The 17294-nt window shown below is 41.5% G+C and overlaps 1 protein-coding gene across 21 annotated transcripts in view; it reads right to left on the bottom strand.

Moving 5' to 3' along the window:
• The window catches only part of PARD3 (par-3 family cell polarity regulator), a 673340-nt gene that overhangs the window by 522497 nt on the left and 133549 nt on the right, over positions 1-17294 (bottom strand). The window lies entirely within an intron of this gene.

Below are 17294 nucleotides of genomic sequence, written 5' to 3'. Positions count from 1 at the left end.
GCAGGGTGGCTCTGAGCCTGCAGCATCACCAAAAGATCCCGCCTGGAAAGACAGACTCAGATTCTAGAGAATGAAACATGTCAATATCCAGGCTAGCTGCAACCAAATGTAATAAATATGTAAATTCCTCAGTTGTAACAAGGAGCCTATATGGAAAGTAACAAACTGTATAAGTGGGTCAGACTTTGGCTTGTTATGTAGAGATTTGCATTTCAAATAAAAAGTTGGTTGCTAAGTCAAAGGGGATGAAGAGGCAGCATTAAAACAGAAGTGCTCATTTAAATGACAAGCCCTAGAGCTCTGAGGCTGGTAAGGGACGAAAAATAAATAAAAAAGATGAATCACCTGTTGAAGAGGGAAAAAATGTGTTAGTTTGTATCACTTTTAAGGAAGAGAAAGATCTGAAGGGTCTTATATAAGGAATAATAATCAGAAAAACAGTATTTGGGGCCAGTCATGAGGACTACGTTCTTTACGAGGGAAAAAAATATTTTCAAACTTTAAAAAGGAGACAATATTTGGGAGTAGTATCACCTGATAAGCAAAGCCTCGGGGTCAGATACTTAAACTGGAAACACTGGATGTCCTTCCTTGTGATCAGTTGGGCAGCCTGTCCCTCACACGTTCCCTGATACACGTCATCCTCATTCTCCTTAGAGATCTGTTCGTCATGTTGAAGGACTGAAAAAATCATATCTTTTCATCTTTTTCCCTGTTTTGACAAACTTTGCCTCCTCTGAAAAGAAAATGCTCCCACACGAACATAACGAGAGCACGTGTAGCGTGAGCCCGTGAAGGGGCTTTTGGAAGGAAGAGAGAAGGAACTCAGACTCACAGGACACCTCTACAAAGATGCACCCGGAAACGGAACCCTGCCTGGGCCAGCCCACAGGACTCTGACACAGCCCTCGGGGTGTCCACGGGACACCCGGCTGTGAAGGAAGAGTCTGATCTCTGCAACCTGTTACCTGCAGATGAGATTACAGGGCAGAAAGAAGAGAAATCTAGAAGAGAAGCGTTCATGCCTGTGTACACACACACACACACACACACACACTCACACCTGACAATGGTAGAAGCCTTAAAACTGCTTCACACAGAGGAGTGAGCTAACAGAATAATTCACGCCTTGTCTTTATTAATTGCTCTAATAGTAAACTGACAACCTTTACAAAATATGAATATGATTACAGTTCTAAAAGAGATTAGGTGAAAATATACATATTTGGTGCCAGTAAAATTGTGAAAAACAGTTCAGAGAAGTCTCATAAATATGACTCCACTACTGGCTTCTGATGAAGGCTATGCACGTTCAAAACAATGAAATAATAATAGCCAACGCGTATAAGGCGACACCATCCACCACGTACTGCTTTCACCGTCACAACCACCCCCTTGCAAATGGTACTATTATTATCATCACGGCCTTTTTGCAGATGCACTGAAAGGTTAGGTAACTTGCACAAAGTCACACAGTCAGATAGGTGGTCTGAACCTGAATCCAAGGCATCTGAATCCAGACTCTGTGCTCTAGAATCCAAGATGCACTGCCAGCCTTTCTATGGAAAAAATATCTGTGACTCTCAATGGAAAGGCAATTGTTCCACTGATGAAAAACAAAAACATAGCGCCATGGTTGCTACATCGCTAAATTAGATCAAGTCGCACACCAAATCCAATCACAAAACCTTTCCCTCACCAGCACATGGCACTTTTTCCTAAGCTCGGCTCTGACGTCTGGCTTTAAAGATCTTCCATTTGGATTCTTCCCCAGCTGTTCCCTAACGAACACAGCCCGCTGCTACATGGACACACGAGAAGCATTTCCACATCTATACTTCACTAAGGCTGATGCCCAAAACATTTGTGACCCTCGCCTCTTCTTTCTAAAATCACAATCCATCCCTGATTGCTCACCCCCTGCTACACACCAACTGCCTCATAATAAGAACCATAAAAATAAGCGGTTAAAAAAATCACCGTTCATTCTTTCCTATCATGAAAATAGGAGAGAACATGACAGATGCTTTTCTGAGCCCAAAACTCTGCCCAATGTCCATTAAGCACAACTCTGAACAGTATTTGCCATTCAAACCCTCTGTTAAGAAAACAGCAATTTCCCTTATGTACTCGTGATTTTTCTGTGCTTTAACATGCTCACTCTGCAATCTTACCTGTGTTACATTGTTCAAAATAAAAGTAAACTTAGTTTCCTATCAAACCATTGCAAACTCTTAAAAAGTGGAGCTTGAATTTTACATAACACAAAGGCTTTATGATGAATCTCTCTCCTAGGGCCACCTGTTTAGCTGTTGCACCCTACACAGTGTTTGTCTATAAAGCTTCCTAGCATATTATTTCTCAATGATTTATTTGTGTGTTTTCTCTGTAAAAGACAACAGGCATTGCCCTAGCCTGTGTTTTTCCTGATCACACAGGACCTGGTGTGGGGTGGGGGCGTGTCGTGTGCATGTTATCACTACAAAACGTGCAAAATAGGGCTGAATGCAGGGGAGAGTAAATAAGGGAATGGGAACGCTGAAGAACATGGCCATTCTCACTTCTTAAAAACAGCAACTATGTTACATCATGTGCCCTTTTACCAAGAGCCTTGGGAATGACAATACAGAGAGGACCCACAAGGGGGAGCCAGTGGGTCCCTCTTTAAGGTAACTGGAGACTAGGAAATTTGGTTTAAAAACCAAAACTTTACCTTAACAGAAACTTTTTTTTTTTTGCGGTATGCGGGCCTCTCACTGTTGCGGAGCACAGGCTCCGGACGCGCAGGCTCAGCGGCCATGGCTCACGGGCCCAGCCGCTCCGCGGCATGTGGGATCTTCCCGGACCGGAGCACGAACCGGCGTCCCCTGCATCGGCAGGCGGACTCTCAACCACTGCGCCACCAGGGAAGCCCCCCGGAAAACCCCCCTGGAAGTCCCCCTGGAAGCCCCCCTGGAAGCCCCCCTTAACAGAAACTTTAAATTCCACTAAGACAAGCCACAAGACAGGGAATGAAAAAGTATTAAGAGTAACAAAAGGAGCAGTGAATGAAAGCAGTAAAGAACAAGATACAGAAATTCCCTGTTCTCCTCAGAACTGAATTCAAAAACCAAAAGCACTTTTTAGTGTAATCTTCAGTGTGAGCTCAAAAACAAACATTTGAGAAGGATGGCTTGAACACAGCCCTTTCACACAGTAGTAAAAAATCAAAAATTTTTATGACATACAAACTTGAGATTGAAGGAAAAAGTAAAAATTAAGAGCATTTTCTTTAAAATTCCTTTCGTTGGTCAAATTTAGTTACTAGGACCGTCCTCACATTTCGCAAAACAATTGTAATGTTGACAGAGTGGCTGAAATCCACTCTCTCTAACATTAGATTTCTCTCAGCCTCTCCTATTTTGCATTTTACTTTTAAACTTCAAAATTAAAAAAAAAAAAAATCTGGAACACATTCCATTCCAGTATTTTCTTGAGGTTCCAGACAACTGACCATAATTCCAGGAAGTGTTACCTGATAAATATATTGTCAGTAAAGATTTAAATATTGCTACTAAAGATGTAATTATAGATGCTCAAGTTTTCATACTATTGAAGCACATTAATTAAAACTTGGCACAGCTGAAGAAAATCAGGAAACGAATGAAAAGGAAGATGGTGTGTATTTCACATGGAGTGTAGCATAATTATTTCCTCTTTTTGATAAAGATGTTCAGAGGAAGGCTCCAGCGCTGTGCCTGTAATCACTTTAATCATCGTTCGATACAAAAGAACCGATCTGCCAAAATCCGAAGGGATTTGCTTATTGTTATGGTTTTATAAAGCTCACCAGGTATTTCCAAATGCTTCCTAATGACGATAATTAAACATCTGGTAATGGTGACCTACTTGTGGCTGCTGAACTTCCTGGGATAGTCTCTTCCATTAATTATGTACATGCTGGGAACTGGGAGACAGTTTACGTGATGAATAATAACTCAAGATGCAGGAGAAGTCAGAAGCTGACAGGGGCAGCTCCCCACCGTCCTGACTGCTATCTGTATTAAGGCCTTGTTAGCACCCTCGGATTGGGGAGCAGATGCTACATAAAAATTGCAAAAGCACCAAGCTAAGGCATGCATGCAAGCTCAGTGGAAACACCGTGTGAGGAAACAGCCTTTTATTGAACATTCCAAACTGTGCCTGAGGGAGAGAGCCAAGCTGTCACAGTTCCACATTTCATTCCGCAAGGAATTATGTCCGGATGCAAACTTGGACCCCAAACTTTTGCAATAGTGACCAGGTCTTCTAGATCCTTGGCAAAAGTGCAAGTAAGAAAAACCAGAACACACACACACACAGTTTCACGGTTCCTTAAATTTGGGGTGAAGAGAAAGGAATTTGGACGTAGAGGTTTGTGGTCACCTGAAATTCATTTAATGAAAGAATTTTTTAAGTCCACTTGGAGTTTATTAAAATCAAATAATACTTGTTTATTCTAACTGGATCAGCATCTTTCCCAAAAGCCACAGATTTTTACTAGTTAATATACGTGGGGCTATCTCCTACCTTCTTTCAGCTTCATTTTAACTTTTTTGGAACTCAATAAAGAAATCATTCCAGTTTTGAAAAAAAGACTTTTTGAGGTTTATACCCTTTGGTATTTATATGAAAATATGGACTAGGACTAATTCATAATTAGATACTAGTTTAAATTACAATATTTCTTAGGATAAGTTCACCAAAATTATTTTATCAGCTAATTTGCTTAATCCTGAATACTATTTAATATATGCCAAAAGTACAGTCAGGGCCCAGCAAGGAAAACAGAAATCACAACAAAGAGTATAAGGAATCAGGTAAACAGGTGAGCTTGGAGCTGGGAATACAGAGGAGGCGGGAGACCAGGGTTAACAGAACCAAGAGCCTGGGAAAAGGGTCCTCGGGCAGCTGGTACCCAGGCCTCCGAGCAGAGGGTGCTGCCTGCTGGGGCTGGGATGTGGGGCACTTAGCGGAGGGACTTCTTGGGGCAGGGACACTGCCAGGCTGGGCTGGCCCCTCTGAGCTCGGAGGAAACGCTAAGCAGAGCTGGTGCTGGGGCATCTGAGCGGGGTGCTTGGCGGGTGTTGCTAGCTCCCTGGGAGGGCTGATGAAGCTGGTTCTGGGAATGCTGGGAAAAGAGCTGAAAACTACAATCAGCTGCCACTGAATGGCCCTGGCTGGGCAATGCTGACAGAAAGAGCAAGGAAACGAGCAAAACCAGGTGCCACCTCCTGGTCCTTCCTTCCAGGCTCCCTCCAGCACCCCCGACAGGGAGCAACGGACAAGCAGGAGATGCAGGACATACAATGCAAAGCTTAGGTGGCCAGGTCGGGGCTGACGAATAACCGCTTAATCCTGGCACGTTATCACGGTGCCCCGGCTTCCTCATCCATGAACTGGAGAAGACAGCAGACTCCACTCATAGACGGTGATGGGTCATCACCTTTGTTTAAAAGTCCTTATAATCATGCCTGGCACGGGATAAATGCTAAATTTATACATGACATTATTTTCAAAGTATTTGTTATTTAATTTGTATAATTTTATTGGTTAACATTTACCCACGAAATCCACTTTCATAGAAAACTCTCACGCAAAACAAAAGCACACATAGCCTGGGCTTGGTCTACACCCTCAGGAAGCAGACCATAAAAACGAGACAGATTTTCAGGAGTCCAGCGCCCAGGCAGGTTCTGCCAGCAACACGACTCCGTACACCACCTGGGCCTGTGCTTCTTCCCCCAAGCAAGGGAGCCGATAAAAAATTATTTCTAAGCTTCCTTCCAGTGTTTAAAATTTTTATAATTATAAAAACCCTTTTTAGTTTAATTTCAAACTTGAAACTAATTTCTAAAAGGCCTTGGTTTTAATTAAGGCTTCGCACAGGACAGAAGTTAGGTTGAACCACATATATAATATCTACATAAATGCCTGCACTGTATGTTTATTTTTCTCAAAAGATAGACCATTTAAAAGTTAGAATAAAATTTTAGAACACAAGGGACATTTTAAACATGGGGGTAGTCTCAGGAGAGCATCAACTGAGGAGTAAATAACTGTGCACAGGGCTGCCACGTGCATCTGGGCCGGGTGGCTCCCGTCCCCACGCCGGGTGGCTGGGCGGGGGGGGGGCGGGGAGACCCTGAGCGCACGGCCACTGAAAGGCACAGCTAAACTGGGCAAAATGAAGATGCATGTGAGGCGAGAGCCTGTCATTCTCTCCCTGATCCAAATACACATGGTCCTCAGGTTCTCACGGGTGGATTCAGCAATCACTAGGCTTTCCGTGGCTGAACGAGCCAGACCGGACCAGCCCCCAGGAGCCCCAGTCAGCACCCGGGATAGCGGCTCCGGCAGCAAGAACCAGGGGGCTGAACCACCCAACACAGCAGCGCTCAGCTGCTTCCAGACTGGAAAATTATTTTAAAACGAGACACAGAAGCACTGTGTTCTAGTTCAGTCCTCGAAGGCATTTTTGCAGTGCTGGATGCTGTGTCCCAATTCGCCCCTCCTGTTCTGTGCCGGCACCCAAGAATGGAACCTGCTGACCTCATCAACGAGGACCTGAAATAAATGTTACTTTTAAAAACTGAAGCGACAATAGGAGCTCTTTCACACATTAAATTATCTACCAAAAGCCACTTTTTACATGTGGCAGGAGGGCTAGGATTATAACTAATTGGACCGGTAGAAATAATGTGAGGATTTGATCTAACAAAGATGTTAGATCATCATCTAACAAAGATGTTAGATGTCATCATCTAACATGTTAGATCATCATCTAACAAAGATGTTAGATGTCATCGTTAGACATAACATAGCCCTTCAGGACATCCTAGGCACCTCAAGTCAAAAACTACTTTTTAACTGAAGCTGTAATTACTCTCCCTGAAAAACAAGAGACAAAAAAGATGCCTCTCGCACACCCAACCTGCTGACAAAGCTAGTTCTTCTGTAACTAATAAAGCAACACTTTCTTAGGAAATAAATAAAACAAAGCCTACTTGCAAACATCCTAAAACAAATGAACGAATAAAGGAACTCAGGACATTCATGCAGCAAAAATGCAAACTTTTTTCCTGAACAGGCCTGACGAAAGTCCTGTGGTTTTTCCGAAACTGCTCATATCTAGTCAAAGGAAGGCTTGATGGTCATAGCAGAGAAACCGGGGCAAGCCCTTTTCTGTGGAGGTTAGGAAAGGAAGTAACAGCTATTGAGTGTCATCTTCACACAGAATAAAGGGGAAAGAAAAAAAAAATGGGCGTTATCTATTTATTCATCTGCAGCCAAAGCTGCACCTGAGGGTCCACAGGCCTTCACCCAGGTTCAGTGACACAGAGGAAAGAATCACAGAGATGACAGTTGTCATCACCACGGCTTTGCAAAGAGCTCAGCGATGGTGGACTTCTGGACTTCACTGCAGTGAAACGAGAGACACAGACAAGAGCCCTTGACCTTCAGGTAAGCCCTTCGAGAGAGGGAGGGATTGGCACAATCAGTGATGCATTAAGGTTCCCCATCACCAAGCAGTGCAGTCCAAGAAAGGGGCACACGTGCTGCAAAGACCGCACCCCCCTGGAGAGAGGGTCAGATCCAGCTCCTTGGATCTCAGTGCCTAAAACATGCAGGCAGAGAGCCAGGCCCACACACTCCTGGAGGTACACATGTCAAGAGAATGGTGTCTCCACTTCGTCTGCAATCACTTTCTCTAAAACAGGTTCAGTTGACATCTCAGGGTGGCCAAAAAGAACTGCTGGCCCTTTCTTCGCTATGGTCAGCTTTCCTTGATCTGAAAGCACTCCCACTCTCTACTTCCAGACACCCAATTGTAGGCAAATACCGATGTGACAAACGGGCACACTGAACACAGGGAACGGGCTCCTGTGTGTGACCCACCGGCCTGGGAAGCGCCAGACATGGCAAATACTTTGAAGATGTTGTGTCATTCTATTCATCCACAAAACGCTCCACTTTCCACACTTTTTCCCAAAAGAGTGCTCTTAGTATATTTATGTCAATGTCTGTATCAACAGCAAATGCAATCAGAACCTTTTTCTTAGGCAAATTAGTGGCCACTGCATCTGTCATCCCAGACAAGGTTATTAAGAGGTTCATCCCAAGCAAGTCTTTCTGTGCAAAATATTAAATACATTTTCTAATCATTTCTGGGTTCTCAAGCACATTCTATCCTTCTCTCTGTAACAGCTTAGACAGAATCTGCGGACGGTTCAGAAATGCTTCATAAATTATGTGTTTACATGTGTGTGTTTTAGATAGACAGATAGCCCATAAGAGGGAACACACGACTTTCTGCAAAGGCATCCCACTGAGTAGGGACAACATAAGCAAAACCACAACTACCAGGAAAATCATACATTTTAAGAAAAAAGAAAACTTGCCTGGAGAAGTTTCCTGAATTAATATAACCTGTGCAAGTTATTAATAATAAAGATTTCTAGACTGTCTTTAACAAAATAGGTATAGCAATTCAAATAAGCTAGAGGATAATCATACTAAAAGATTCTCATGAACCACCTAATTTATTTCTAAATAAACGCCAATCCTCCAAAAACCCCAGTGTGAGCACAGGAGGTATATTACTGAGGCATTAACGATTTTTTAAAACCCTAGCACGTGTATTCATGCAATATATATTGACTAATTATGTGCCTAATCAAGTAGCAAGAAACTTCTGCTGACTCGTTACTTTTGGTTCCCAATACAATACAAAGTATGTAAGACCCTCAACTTCGTTTTTTGTCAAAGCTCAGGAGTTAATGCATTGTCACTAGCAGACTCTACATGGCACTATAGGAATGACCCAACAAGACAACTTCAGCTACTCAGTTTTGTCCTATTCACCTTCTACCATCTGTCCACTGAGGGTTCCTCATTTCTTATTCTTCTGCTCCTGGGCTTGATTACCTTCCCCTCATCCTTAAAGGCAGAGAGAGGGGGAGTCGGGCATGCACATATAATATGGGATTGAGGGTTCCAGAAACCAAGCATGGGCATTTTGAACCAGACCTTGTTTGGACCTAATTTGAAACCAGACTTGCTAGGCATATCCAACAACCAAAGCATCTGCTCCAGATCTTTCAGAAATACTCTAAACTTAATTATAACATAATTATTGACATATAGGTTGAGAAATTGGCTTGGAAATCCAAGAACAAAATCCAAACGTTAAAATGAACCAATCATCAAGGGCCAGCCAGATGGTAGAAGCGATCTCTCTGTTAACGCAAGGCCGACAAGTCAGAAATTAGAATTCAATATGTAAAGAAAGAATGGGCTGTACTCCAAGTGTCATTCCGCAGTTTCTCAAAACATACTGATCGAAATCCAGAGCAAGTGATGGTGGTGAGACCACCAGCACCTACAGTAGCATTCACTGTGGCTACACCGACAGCAGCATGACAGTTGGGGGTTACAGTGCTGTCACCTTATTCATTACTGAGCCGAAAGAACATTATGCAAAGGGATATTTTTATCTGCCAGCTGTTGGCACTGAAAAATGAATAATGATTTTAGATGATTTTGTATCTAGCGTATTTGAGAAACATTTGCAGTAGTTAATTCTAAGCATCAAAGTGCTCACACGTGGGTGGCGTGGGACCAAGCCAGGGTGCTCCCCTTTCTAGTTCAGTCCAGTTGGATGACTGACAGCCAAATGCCCAGCCAAGGTGCACTTGGTAAACTAAGCTGAATGTAAACATCAGCTACTGTAGCTAGTGTTTATTCTTAAATTCCACAAGAAACGCTTATTACACTGTGATGACTTTGCTGAAAATAATGATCATAAGCTCTATTATAAGAAGCTCCATTCTCATTTGTAGGGCCTGAAGGAGAAATTACCTGCCACTTTACTGTTCTAAGGTCATTAGAAGGGAGTGAGGAGGAGGGATTTTCCGAAAACCAAGGAAGGAAGGAGATACACCACATCTCTCCTCGGTCCGTTAGCTTCCTGCATGGGCTGATGATGGACATGGGTTTTCCCCGGTTGCCTGCAATGGTTAAGGTGGAAGATGGGTGAACGACTAATTGCTACTTGTTCACAGCCCTCACCTACAAAGACAAATGAAAACAACAAAGGCCAGGACAGGCCCAGACAAACCGCATCTCAGGTCAATTTTTTGGCCATAATTTAAAAAAAAAAGGTCTCTTTCCACCAGCCTAAAAACACCTTCCTATATGTAGAACCCCTCCCATTATAAAACTGTCTGTACTGGGATTTTGTCCGTACTCTCCACCTCACTTGACCTACTCAGCGCAAGTGACTGCCTCATTGTCACCACACTCCTCCTACATTCCATGAAGACTGGAATTATCAATAGAAACTGTCTATCACAGTTCACATCCATTAGAGTAACTTCAAGAGAAATCAAAATCTAAGAAGGGCTGAGAGAAAGAGAGAGAGAACAAACAATTCTCTTCCTCCAAACCTGACTTTACATCATATAAATGCCCACAATATCAACATCTCCAGAGCCTTCTTTGTAGTTATACTTAAATCTAATGGTAAATATTTAATTTTCATGGATAAGCAAAAGAAAAAACTTGTTCACACAATTGGACCTTCTCAAAGCAAAGATACTTTGGGTAATATCTCATTCCCATTCATTCAACAAATATTTGAGCACTTCCTATGTGCTAGGCATTGTTCTAGGTGTTGAGGATACAACAGATGAAAATATGGGAGACAGAAAAGAGTATGGAAAAAATGCTTGTAACACCAACATAACTATTAGGAGCTGAGTTCACTGAAACATCTTAAATGTGGCAGAAACTAGCATTTCTATAAGCCAGAAGTGGGTTTGGGGCAGGTCAGTAGTAAACCATGGTGATTTTATTTATTTTTACTCTATGGAAAGGGAGATAACACAATTCCACAAAGTACAATCATGTTTAAAAAGTTAAAAATCTCTTTCATTGCACCTAGGACAGTTCTATGCACAGAATGGGTGGCTTGAGGTATTGGGGGTAAAAAAAAAAAAAAACCCAAAAAAATAAACATGTAAACTGGCAAATTTAAGCACAAATTTTGTGCTTATCTTCAAGGTTGGCTTAAGTATAAAACTGCGTTTTTTAAACACCTGAAAAAATAAAGACTTTGTTTTATATTATGAAAAACAAATACTAACATAACAGTGCATTGTAATAAAAGGAGGTGATGATTAGTTTGGAACTAATGAAAAAGAACACAATCCTTTGACAAAATGCCTGTTCTCCCACGTTTGGTGATTTGAATGTTCTGAGGATCAGCATCAAAAGGTGATTAAGGGCTTCCCTGGTGGCGCAGTGGTTGAGAGTCCGCCTGCCGATGCAGGGGACACGGGTTCGTGCCCTGGTCCGGGAAGATCCCACATGCCGCGAAGCGGCTGGGCCCGTGAGCCATGGCCGCTGAGCCTGCGCGTCCGGAGCCTGTGCTCCGCAACGGGAGAGGCCACAACAGTGAGAGGCCCGCGTACCGCAAAAAAAAAAAAAAAAAAGGTGATTAAAGATAATAGTTCAAGATGGCAGAGTAGAAGGACGTGCTCTCACTCCCTCTTGCGAGAGCACCAGAATCACAACTAACTGCTGAACAATCATCGACAGGAAGCCACTGGAACTCACCAAAAAACATACCCCACATCGAAAGACAAAGGGGAAGCCACAGTGAGCCGGTACAAGCAGTGCAATCACAAAAAAATCAAATCCCACAACTGCTGGGTGGGTGACCCACAAACTGGAGAACACTTATACCACGGAAGTTCACCCACTGGAGTGAAGGTTCCAAGCCCCACATCAGGCTTCCCAACCTGGGGGTCTGGAAACAGGAGGAGGAATTCCTAGAGAATCAGACTTTGAAGGCTAGCAGAATTTGATTGCAGGACTTCAACAGGACTGGGGGAAACAGAGACTCCACTCCTGGAGGGCACACACAAAGTAGTGTGCACATCGGGACCCAGGGGAAGGAGCAGTGACCCCATAGGAGACTGAACCAGACCTACCTGCTAGTGCTGGAGGGTCTCCTGCAGAGGTGGGCGGTGGCTATGGCTCACCGTGGGGACAAAGACACTGGCAGCAGTTCTGGGAAGTACTCCTTGGCGTTAGCCCTCCGAGAGTCCGCCATCAGCCCCACCAAAGAGCCAGGTAGGCTCCAGTGTTGGGTCGCCTCAGGCCAAACAACCAACTGGGAGGGAACCCAGCCCCACCCATCAGCAGACAAGTGGATTTAAGTTTTACTGAGCTCTGCCCACCACCAGTCCCTCCCATCAGGAAACTTGCACAAGCCTCTTAGATAGCCTCATCCACCAGAGGACAGACAGCAGAAGCAAGAAGAACTACGATCCTGCAGCCTGCAGAACAAAAACCACATTCACAGAAAGACAGACAAGATGAAAAGGCAGAGGGCTATGTACCAGATGAAGGAACAAGATAAAACCCCAGACAGACAACTAAATGAAGTGGAGATAGGCAACATTCCAGAAAAAGAATTCAGAATAATGATAGTGAAGATGATCCAGGACCTCGGAAAAAGAATGGAGGCAAAGATCGAGAAGATGCAAGAAATCTTTAACAAAGACCTAGAAGAATTAAAGAACAAACACCTAGAAGAATTAAAGTACAAACAAACAGAGATGAACAATGCAATAACTGAAATGAAAAATACACTAGAAGCAGACAGTAGCAGAATAACTGAGGCAGAAAAACGGATAAGTGACCTGGAAGACAGAATGGCAGAATTCCCTGCCGCAGAACAAAATAAAGAAAAAAGAATGAAAAGAAATGAAGACAGCCTAAGAGACCTCAGGGACAACATTAAATGCAACAACATTCGCATTATAGGGGTCCCAGAAGGAGTGAGAGAGAGAAAGGACCCGAGAAAACATTTGAAGAGATTATAGTCAAAAACTTCCCTAACATGAGAAAGGAAATACCCACCCAAGCCCAGGAAGGCAGAGAGTCCCAGGCAGGATAAACCTAAGGAGAAACACGCTGAGACACATAGTAATAAAATTGACAAAAATTAAAGACAAAGAAAAATTATTCAAAGCAACAAGGGAAAAATGACAAATAACATACAAGGGAACTCCCATAAGGTTAACAGCTGATTTCTCAGCAGAAACTCTACAAGCCAGAAGGGAGTAACATGATATATTTAAAGTGATAAAGGGAAGAACCTACAACCAAGATTCCTCTATCCAGCAAGGATCTCATTCAGATTTGACTGAGAAATCAAAAGCTTTACAGACAAGCAAAAGCTAAGAGATTTCAGCACGACCAAACCAGCTCTACAACAAACGCTAAAGGAACTTCTCTAAGTGGGAAACACAAGAGAAGAAAAGGATGTACAAAAACAAACCCACACAATTAAGAAAATGGTCATAGGAACATACATATCAATAATTACCTTAAACGTGAATGGATTAAATGCTCCAACCAAAAGACATGCTCACTGAATGGATACAAAAACAGGACGCATATATATGCTGTCTACAAGAGACCCACTTCAGACCTAGGGACACATACAGACTGAAAGTGAGGGGATAGAAAAAGATATTCCATGCAAATGGAAATCAAAAGAGAGCTGGAGTAGCAATACTCATATCAGATAAAATAGACTTTAAAATGAAGAATGTTACAAGAGACAAGGAAGGACGCTACATAATGATCAAGGGATCAATCCAGGAAGAAGATATAACAATACGATATAACAATTATATATATATACATGCACCCAACATAGGAGCACCTCAGTACATAAGGCAACTGCTAACAGCTATAAAAGAGGAAATCGACAGTAACACAATAATAGTGGGGGACTTTAACACCTCACACCAATGGACAGATCATCCAAACAGAAAAGTAATAAGGAAACACAAGCTTTAAATGACACAACAGACCAGATAGATTTAATTGATATTTATAGGACATTACATCCAAAAACAGCAGATTACACTTTCTTCTCAAGTGCACACGGAACATTCTCCAGAATACATCACATCTTGGGTCACAAATCCAGCCTCAGTAAATTTAAGAAAACTGAAAGCATATCAAGCATCTTTTTGGATCACAACACTATGAGATTAGAAATCAATTACAGAGAAAAAAACGTATAAACACAGACACATGGAGGCTAAACAATACATTACTAAACCAAGAGAACACTGAAGAAATCAAAGAGGAAATCAAAAAATACCTAGGGACAAATTACAACAAACACACGAAGATCCAAAACCTATGGAATGCAGCAAAATCAGTTCTAAGAGGGAAGTTTATAGCAATACAAGCCTACCTCAAAAAACAAGAAACATCTCAAATAAACAATCTAACCTTATACCTAAAGCAACTAGAGAAAGAAGAAGAAACAAAACCCAAAATTAGCAGAAGGAAAGAAATCATAAAGATCAGAGCAGAAATAAACAAAATAGAAACAAATAAAACAATAGCAAAGATCAATAAAACTAAAAGCTGGTTCTTCGAGAAGATAAACAAAATTGATAAACCATTAGCCAGACTCATCAAGAAAAAGAGGGAGAGGACTCAAATCAATAAAGTTAGAAATGAAAAAGGAGAAGTTACAACAGACAGACACCGCAGAAATACAAAGCATCCTAAGAGACTACTACAAGCAACTATATGCCAATAAAATGGACAACCTGGAAGAAATGAACAAATTCTTAGAACGGTATAACCTTCCAAGACTGAACCAGGAAGAAATAGAAAATATGAACAGACCAGTCACAAGTAATGAAATTGAAACTGTGATTAAAAATCTTCAACAAACAAAAGTGCAGGACCAGATGGCTTCACAGGTGAATTCTTTCAAACATTTAGAGAAGAGCTAACACCCATCCTTCTCAAACTCGTCCAAAAGATTGCAGAGGAAGGAACACTCCCAAACTCGTTCTATGAGGTCACCATCACGCTGATACCAAAACCAGACAAAGATACTACAAAAAAAGAAAATTACAGACCAATATCACTGATGAACATAGATGCAAAAATCCTCAACAACATACTACCAAACAGAATCCAACAACACATTAAAAGGATCATACACCATGATCAAGTGGGATTTATCCCAGGGATACAAGGATTCTTCAATATATGCAAATCAATCAATGTGATACACCATATTAACAAACTGAAGAATAAAAACCATACGATCATCTCAATAGAGACAGAAAAAGCTTTTGACAAAATTCGACACCCATTTATGATCAAAGCTCTCCAGAAAGTGGGCACAGAAGTAACCTACCTCAGCACAATAAAGGCCATATATGACAAGCCCACCGCAAACATCATTCTCAATGGTGAAAAACTGAAAGCATTTCCTCTAAGATCAGGAACAAGACAAAGATGTCCACTCTCGCAACTATTATTCAACATAGTTTTGGAAGTCCTAGCCATGGCAATCAGAGAAGAAATAAAAGGAATCCAAATTGAAAAAGAAGAAGTAAAACTGTCACTGTTTGCAGATGACATGATACTATACATAGAGAACCCTAAAGATGCCACCAGAAAACTACTAGAGCTAATCAATGAATTTGGCAAAGTTGCAGGATACAAAATTAATGCACAGAAATCTCTTGCATTCCTATACACTAATGATGAAAAATCTGAAAAAGAAATTAAGGAAACACTCCCATTTACCACTGCAACAAAAAGAATAAAATACCTAGCAATAAACCTACCTAAGGAGACAAAAGACCTGTATGCAGAAAACTATAAGACACTGATGAAAGAAATTAAAGATGATACAAACAGATGGAGAGATATACCATGTTCTTGGACTGGAAGAATCAATATTGTGAAAATGACTATACTATCCAAAGCAATCTACAGATTCAATACAATCCCTATCAATTTACCAATGGCATCTTTTACAGAACTAGAACAAAAAATCTTTAAATTTGTATGGAGAAACAAAAGACCCCAAATAGCCAAAGCAGTCTTGAGGTAAAAAAACAGAGCTGGAGGAATCAGACTCCCTGACTTCAGACTATACTACAAAGCTGCAGTAATAAAGACAATATGGTACTGGCACAAAAACAGAAATCTAGATCAATGGAACAAGATAGAAAACCCAGAGATAAACCCACGCACCTATGGTCAACTAATCTATGACAAAGGAGGCAAAGATATACAATGGAGGAAAGTCAGTCTCTTCAATAAGTGGTGTTGGGAAAACTGGACAGCTACATGTAAAAGAATGAAATGAGAACACTCCTAACACCATACACAAAAATAAACTCAAAATGGATTAAAGACCTAAATGTAAGACCAGATACTATGAAACTCTTAGAGGAAAACATAGGAAGAACACTCTTTGACATAAATCACAGCAAGATCCTTTTTGATCCACCTCCTAGAGTAATGGAAATAAAAACAAAAATAAACAAATGGGACCTAATGAAACTTAAAAGCTTTTGCACAGCAAAGGAAACTACAAACAAGACAAAAAGACAACCCTCAGAATGGGAGAAACTATTTGCAAATGAATCAATGGACAAAGGATTAATCTCCAAAATATATAAACAGCTCATGCAGCTCAATGTTAATAAAGCAAACAACCCAATTAAAAAATGGGCAGAAGACCTAAATAGACATTTTTCCAAAGAAGACATACAGATGGCCAAGAAGCACATGAAAAGCTGCTCAACATCACTAATTATTAGAGAAATGCAAATCAAAACTACAATGAGGTATCACCTCACACCAGTTAGAATGGGCATCATCAGAAAATCTACAAACAACAAATGCTGGAGAGAGTGTGGAGGAAAGGGAACCCTCTTGCACTGTTGGTGGGAATGTAAATTGATACAGCCACTATGGAGAATAGTATGGAGGTTCCTTAAAAAAGTAAAAATAGAATTATCATATGACCCAGCAATCCAACTACTGGGCATATACCCAGAGAAAACCATAATTCAAAAAGACACTCATCCCAGTGTTCACTGCAGCGCTATTTACAATAGCCAGGTCATGGAAGCAACCTAAATGCCCATCGACAGACAAATGGATAAAGAAGATGTGGTACATATATACAATGGAATATTACTCAGTCATAAAAAGGAACGAAACTGGGTATTTGTAGAGACGTGGGTGGATCTAGCGACTGTCATACAGAGTGAAGTCAGAAAGAGAAAAACAAATATCGTATATTAACGCATATATGTGGAACCTAGAAAAACGGTACAGATGAACCGGTTTGCAGGGCAGAAATAGAGACACAGACGTAGAGAACAAACGTATGGACAGCACGGGGGGAAAGTGGCAGGGGG

The sequence above is a fragment of the Aethalodelphis obliquidens genome, unplaced genomic scaffold, assembly GCF_003676395.1.
Source record: "Aethalodelphis obliquidens isolate GAN/ISIS:26980383/991018 unplaced genomic scaffold, ASM367639v1 scaffold23, whole genome shotgun sequence".
In the NCBI taxonomy this organism is placed as follows: Eukaryota; Metazoa; Chordata; class Mammalia; order Artiodactyla; family Delphinidae; genus Aethalodelphis; species Aethalodelphis obliquidens.
This window is presented reverse-complemented; position numbering and strand designations above follow the sequence as displayed.